This window comes from Pristiophorus japonicus, unplaced genomic scaffold (genome assembly GCF_044704955.1).
Source record: "Pristiophorus japonicus isolate sPriJap1 unplaced genomic scaffold, sPriJap1.hap1 HAP1_SCAFFOLD_83, whole genome shotgun sequence".
In the NCBI taxonomy this organism is placed as follows: Eukaryota; Metazoa; Chordata; class Chondrichthyes; family Pristiophoridae; genus Pristiophorus; species Pristiophorus japonicus.
The window spans coordinates 587,764-595,660 of NW_027254751.1; positions in this window are offsets into that span (position 1 = coordinate 587,764).

A 7,897-nucleotide genomic window follows, 5' to 3' on the forward strand; every position below is an offset into this window, starting at 1 on the left:
TTACTCTGCTTCATATCCGATATCAGACTTTTTCAGACTGGTATGGCCGTCTTTATATAACAGCTGGTTTTATCTTTACTCGATGAGCAACAGACAGCAGCTAATTGCTTTCTGTCAGCTCATACATGAATGCTATCAAACAGCTCTGAAGCTGTTTTCTTTCCTTTTAGTACTACTTTCCTTTTAATTTACCTGCCTGCTATCTTATTTTCTATCTCACTTCGAGACATTGCTATTTGCTATTTTTGCTATTTTATTTTGTTGTTCTGCGTTCATTCTTCATCTGTCTCGACACCCTTGCATTTGTGTAGCAGCAGGAGAATGTGCAGGAAAGAAATATTGTAAGAAAAGGGAGAGAGAGAGCAGCAAAGAGTTTGTTGATGGATTAGTGGCAGTGTGTGTGCAGAACCATGAGCGGCCTGTGGCGGCAGCAAAAGCATCTGGCAACGGGCATTCCCAGGCAGTCTCCCTTCCATATAATAACCAGGCCTGACTCTGGTTAACTTCTAAAAACAAACGAGCTTGGGCGTTTTTAGACTAGTGCAGCCATAAGTATTGGCGATGTGCTTTCTCTTTACTTAAACAGGCATACGGCTGTTCTTCGTTTCTTTTTCTCAGTCCGTGCATTCATGCAAGTAATCCACACTCAATTTTGATTTCACCATTTGCCTTCCACCACCTCCACACAAACAGACTACAAGCCCTACCACTTTCATTGCCTTGCCTCAAGCTTCAAATCTGTATGGCCTTCACCATTCCCTCACTCGTGCCCACATCATTCACTCACTCACCCCCAAATCTCACGCTCGCCAAACTCAAAATCTCTCATCCCTCAAATCGCTCTCCCCCCATATTTCCCATCCCCAAATCACTCTTCCCAATAAAAAGCTTCCACCGCCCCCAAATCGCCAAGATTGTTTAATTCCAATCCTACCCATTTTTGATCCAGATCTCCATTATAGCCACATTTCATAACCCCACCTGGCAAGTGGCGCCTGCTTCTCGTCAATCTCAGTTGTGACATTCATCACATTAACACACATGCATTCCGGCAGCATGCTAGTTGGCTTAGCTTTTTTTCCTGAATTGAATTGCTGGTCTTCCAACACTATTCTTTGTTCTGTTGCTTTTTGTCCCTCCCAGGTTTCGATGCATTTTGTCTCTCCTCTCTGCTGCTGCGTCCTGGTGCCCCTCCGCCAACATGTGGTTTTTTGCAATCTTATTTTGTTCTTCTGCGTTCTTTCGCCCCCTGCGTCGACCTCCTTGCATTTGTGTAGCAGCAGGAGAATGTGCAGGAAAGAAGTGGTGAAAGTAAAGTGAGAGAGAGTGCAGCAAAAAGGTTGTTGATGGATTAACGTCAGTGTGTGTGCAGAACCATGAGCGGCCTGTGGCGGCAGTAAAATCCTACTGCACGTGGTATTCCCAGGCAGTCTCCCATCCAAGTCTAACCAGGCCTTACTCTGAATCGTATCCGAGATCCGACGAGATTAGGCGTTTTCAGATTAGTATGGGCCGTACATATTTAACCGCTGGTTCTCTCTTTACTTAGAGAGCCACAGATAGCTGCTTATAGCTTTCTGCCAGCTGATACATGAATGCTATCAAACAGCTGAATGCGATCAAACAGTTCGGAACCATTTGTACCTCATATATTGCTTTTTACCTGCCGTACCATCTTCTTTTCTATTTTTTTCGAGCCATCTCTCGCTAACACACACACACACAATACAAGCCCGAACCTTCATTGCTAAGTACACATCAGACCTGGACCTATTAGAGTGCGAGAGCGAGAGAGAGAGTTGTAGAAAGGGCAATAATGAACAGCAAATGGAGTGCTGAATGAAGGCAATGACAATCTCGACTAATAGGAAAAGCCTAGTACACCCGATATTAAGAATCCAACCTAAGTACTAATCAGACCTGTGCAGACTTTATAGCAGAACTGAGCTAGGATATGGTAATTATAGCGCAATGCCTCAGATTGATCTCAATCAATCAAACATAGCCAGTCTTTCAGAATCGAGGAGGATTTGCTTCCACTGCAAGAGGGAGCTCTTTTTTGGCTGAACAGTCCGATACGATAGCCACAGACTCTGTTACAGGTGGGACAAACATTCATCGAGGGAAGTGTTCGGTGGGGTTGATTTGCTGCACGCTCCTTCTGTTGCCTGCGCTTGGCCTCTTCCTGATCTTTGCGTTGAGACTCGAAGAGCTCAATGCCCTCCCTGATGGAGTTAGTCCACCTCAGGCAATCTGCGTCCAGTTTCTCCCAAATGCCAGCGTGAAGTCACACTTTACCAGCGAAGCTTTGACGGTGTCCTTATAACGCTTCCTCTGTCCGGCTTTGCCGCATTTACCATGAAGGCGCTCCGCATAAAGCATTTGCTTCGGGAGTCTAGTATCTGACATGCGTACTATCTGGCCTGCCCAGTGAAGCTGATCGAGTGTGGTCTGTGCTTCAATACAAGGGGATGTTGGACTGGTCGAAGTCAATGATCTTGGAGCACCTGCCCTCCCAGGGGATTTGCAGGATCTTGTGGAGACGTCGTTAGTGATATATCTCCAGCGACTTGAGGTGCCTCCTATAAATCGCCCATGCCTCAGATCCATACTGGAGGGTTGATATTACTACAGCCCTGTAGACCAGGAGTGTCTTGGTAGATTTGAGGGCCTGGCCTTCAAGCAAACCTTTCCTCAGACGGTCGAAGGCTGCGCTGCTGCACTGGAGGCGATGCTGAATCTCCCATTCGGTACGGCTGGTTTTCCGCGCACTCCTTCCGCTGCCTGTGCCTGAACACTTCATCCCCCTTGCATCGACACTCAAAGAGCTCAACGCCTTCCCGGATCGACTTTGTGCAACTCGGGCTGTCGGCGGCCAAATTCTCCCAGATGTCAGTGGCGATGTCGCAATTTACCACGGAGTCTTGGAGGGTGTCCTTATAACATTTCCACTGTCCTTCTTTGGTCGGTTTACCATGAAGGAGCTCGGCATAAAGCATTTGCTGAGGGAGTCTCGTATCTGGCATGCGTACTATGTGGCTGCCCAGCGAAGCTGTGGTCAGTGCATCAATACTTGGGATGTTAGCCAGGTCGAGGACACTAATGTTGGTGCGCATTTCTTCCCAGGAGCTTTGCAAGAGCTTGAGGATACATGTTGGTGAAATATCTTCAGCGACTTGAGGCGCCGTCTGTACATCGTCCACACAGAAGGGCGGGTTTTACTACAGTCCTGTAGAACATGAGTTTGTTGGTAGATTTGAATGCCTGGTCTTCAAACATTCTTTTCCGAAGGTGGCCAAAGGCTGCGCTGGTGCTCTGGAGGCAATGCTGAATCTCCGCATTAATGTCTGCCTTTGTTAATAAAAGGTTCCTGAGACATGGGAAATGGTGCACGTTGTCCAGGGCCGTGCCGTGGATCCTATGATTGGAGGGCAGTGTTGTGTGGCAATGACAGGCTGGTGAAGGACCTTTGTCTTACGGATGTTAAGCGTAATGCCCATTCTCTCATTTGCTTCAGTGAATACATTGACTATATCCTGGAGTTTAGCTTCTGAATGTGCACAGAGGCAGGCATCGTCCGCATACTGCAGCTCAATGGGGTGATCTTCGACCTGGCCTGGAGATTGCATCGGTTAAAAATTCCCCACTGGCTCTGAAGTTAATTCAACTCCAACGGGGAGCTTGTTGATTGTGAGGTGGGGCATGGCATCGAGGAAGATTGAGAACAGGGTTGGAACATTAACGCAGCCCTATTTGAACCCGGTGTGGACATGGATTGCGTCTGTAATGGACACATTGTTAAGAATCACGTCGTGCATGTCATCGTGAAGTAAGCAAAGGATGTTGACAAACATTTGGGGGTATCCACAACGGAGGAGGACGCACCCAAAAACCCTCAATGTTGACAGATTCAAAGGCCTTTGTAAGATTTAAACAGCCATGTATAAGGGCTGGCACTGCTCTCTGCATTTACCCTACAACTGGCGCGCTGCAAATATCATGTCGGTTTGACCCGTAGGGGACGAAATCTGCATTGTGATTCCGGGTGGAGTTCCTCGGCCACAGGGAGAAGACGATTGAGGAGAACTCGAGCGACAACTTTCCCTGTGGATGAAAACAGGGAGATTGCCCTGTAGTTGCCACAGTTGAACTTGTCACCCTTTTTTAAAATGTTCACAGTCACAGCATCATTCAGAACTCCCGGCATGCTCTCCTCCCTCAAGATGCGAGAGATGAAGTCATGTATCCGCACGAACAATGCCTCACCGCTATAATTTAGCATCTTAGCACGGATTCCATCCGCACCCATAGCTTTGTTATTCATAGACAGTTTTATGACTTTGCCTAACTTGTGCAATATTGGAGTTTCACTGAGTAATTGGCGGGTCGCTTGATGCTGGATGGAATAGAGAACACTCGAGCCAAAGGCAGAGTCTCGATTGAAGAGATCTTCAAAGTGTTCCTTCCATAGGGCCCTGACAACGTCGGTGTCCTTCATGACTGTTTCCATGATCTTGGTCAGGAGTGGCGTGGGTCCTTGGCACTTCAGACCGTAGTTGGCCTTGACTGCAGTGAAGAATCCTGGCATTTCGTGGCTGTCGACCAGTTGTCGTGTCTCCTGTGCTTTCTCCATCCACCACTTGTTCTTACGGCCTGGCTTTTTGTTGGACCTGTGCATTGAGCCGTCTGTAATTTAATTTTTCAGCTCGCTATTTGGGCTGTTGCTTGATGCTCAGAAATGGTTTGCGGTTGCTATTTATTAATTCTTCGAACTCCTGATCATTTTGATTAAATCAGTTCTGGTGTTTTCTGGTTGAGTGATGAAGTGTCTCTTCACAGGCACTTGTTATAAAGGTCTGGAGGGCAGACCAAGCGCTATGGAGATTCAGCATTTCAGGATAGTCAAGGCTGTGAGGGGCTGACTGTATATGGCACTCTTGGATTGGTCTCTCAGTACCAGGGCATTAACTTTTTGTGGAACTGCTTATATTCTCCCCTCTGTTTTCGGGCAAAGTTAATGTTGATGATGGATCTGATTCGGCGATGGGCCGTCCAGTAGTCATCAGCTCCTATCATGGTGAGGGTGATGCGCACATCCTTGCAATCACTGGCTTGGACGATGACATAGTCAAGCAGGTGCAACTGTTTGGAGCGAGTGTGTTGCCACGATGACTTGTATTTATCCCACTGCTGGAATAGGATGTTGGTGATGAGGAGTCCATGTTCTAGACATTTTGTCAGGAATAGGATATCGCTGAAGTTGGCTTTCCCTACCCCCTCTCTGCCAATCACGCCTCCCCTGAGGACTGTGACTTTCCCAAGCCTGGCATTAAAATCACCCAGGAAGATCAATTTGTCGCCCGTGTGGACGTGGGATTGGATGTCTTAAGTTTGGAATAAAATCGCTCTTTAGCCTCATCCATTGCATCGAGGGTAGAGGCGTACGCACTGATGACTGTGGCACAATGGCTCCGATATAGGGTGCTACGGAGAGTCATGAGGCGTTCGTTAACCCCACAGGTGGAATCTTTGAGGCGGTCGACCAGCACATTGTTGAAGGCAAAGCCGACTCATCGAAGGCTACGTTCTGCCTCTGGTTTCCCATTCCAGATGAAGTTGTGACCTCCACCATTTTCCTTCAACTGGCCTTTCCCTGCCCACTACGTCTCGCTTAGGGCGACGATATCAAAGTCAAAACGTCTGAGATCCCGGGCAACTATGGCTGTGCGGCATATCGACCTGATGCTGTTAGGATTGTCTTTGAGGGACCTGAAGTTCGATGTCCCGAACTTCATACTGACGAAGTGGAAGATGCCTGTGCGTGGGCTTTTCAAGGTGGGGTGGCCGCTGCACACCCGCAACCACACGGGCTTAGATGAAGGTCTTAGTGCAGTGGCAAGAGGGTCCAAAACTACTGGAGACGAGGCACAGCTCTATAAAGCTAATTGCCTTTAGCTAATTGTTGGCCGCAAGCTCAGCGCCGGTTAGCGCCATTGAAGATAGATTCTCCGAGGCTAGGTTAGGGGGCCGGCATTCGGAAGTTGACTTCCAAAGTTATTTAAAAAATTAAAAGTTGATAAAGATTCCCAATTTATTTCAAGAGATTCTAACGGTTGTTAAAAAGTTTTAAAAAGTTTCTAAGTTTTGTTAAAAGTCTAAGATGTAAATCGATAATAGATTATAAAATTTTCCCCAATTTATACGATGCCACCTCCTCGGTCCCTTCCACCGGGTAAGCGCCGGCCTCGGATTCACTTCGGTAGATTGAGCGCCGGCCTCGGAATCCCTTCAGCTGTTTCCACTTCCTCGGATCCTGTTGGCATGTCGTCGCGGAGGCCTTTCGACCGGTTATGCGTTCTCCAAATCCGGTGCAGACTGTTTTGGCTCGGGATAGTAGCGGTCGGTTTGATCAAGGATGCTTTGCGTGCGAAGGATTTATTGGTTTGGGTGTGTTGTTTTGCACGTTTATTTTGTTGCTGTGTTTTTTCATTGGTTGTGTGTGGACCACCTTCACTTTCGATGGCAGCAGGAGAATGAGCAGCAAAGTTTTGGAAAAATAAAGGGAGATGGTAGGAGAGAAATTGAACACTGGAGGGAGAAGCGAACAGCTTGTTGATTGTTTGACAGCAGTGTGAATGTTGCCAGCAGCCTGTGCTAACAGTAAAAGTCAACAGCACCTGGTATTTGCAGTCGGTCTCCCTTCCAAGCACTAATCAGACCTTACGCTACTTCGTATCCGAGATCAGATATTTTCAGACTGGCATGGCCATAGCGATATAACATCTGGCTCTCTCTTTACTCAAAGAGCGACAGACAGCTGCCTATTTATTTTAGTCAGCTCATCCATGAATGCTGTTTAACAACTCGGAAGCATTTCCACTTCTTACATTTCCTTTTACCTGCCTTCCCACCTTGCTTTCAATCGCTCTTCGCGCCATCTCTCGCTAACACACACACAAAGTTTAAACCCGAGCCTCCATTGCTCAGTACAATCAGGCCAGTGACTATTAGAGAGAGAGAGAGAGAGTGAGAGTTGCATAAAAAGCAGTGGAAAGAACAGCAAATGGAGTGCTGAATGATGCAGCAACAACCTCCACTAATAGGAAAAGCCTAGTACGCCTGGCATTGTGAATCCTATCCAAGTACTAAACAGACCTGTCCCTCGTTTGGTGCAGATATGAGCTACGATGTAGTAGTTATAGCGCAATGTCTGAGTTTCATCTGGGATGTTTTGGATGACAAGGACATACAGGTGTGGGTGTGTTATTTTGCTCGGTTATTTTGTTGCTGAATTTTTTGTTCAGTTGTGTGTGGACCCCTTGACTTTCTATGGCAGCAGGAGAATGAGCAGCAAACATTTAGAAAAATAAGGCGAGAGGGTGAAAGAGAAATTGAATGCAGAAGAGAGAAGCAAACAGCTTGTTGATAGTTTGACGGCAGTGTGAATGCTGCGAGTAGCCTGTGGTGGCACCAACAGTCTACAGCACCTGGTATTCCCTGTCGGTCTCCATTCCAAGTCCTAACCAGGCCTTACTCTGCTTCGCATGTGAAAGCAGACTTTTTCAGACTGGTATGGCCATAGATATCTAACAGCTGGCTCTCTCTTTACAGATCGTGCGACAGATAGCAGCTTATTGCTTTCTGTTAAGTCATACTTGAAAGCTACCGAACAGCTCTGAAGCATTTGTACTTCTTACGTTGTTTTACGTGCCTTCCCTCCTTCTTTTCTATCTATCTTCGCGCCATCACTGGCTAACACAGAAAAATATAAGCCCGAGTCTCCATTGCAATTACAAACCAGGTCTGAGTCTATTAGAGAGAGAAAGAGAAAAAGAGAGAGAGAGAGCGAAGGAGCGAGAGGGAGATCTAGAGGAAGAGTTGTTGAAAGCGCAGAAAC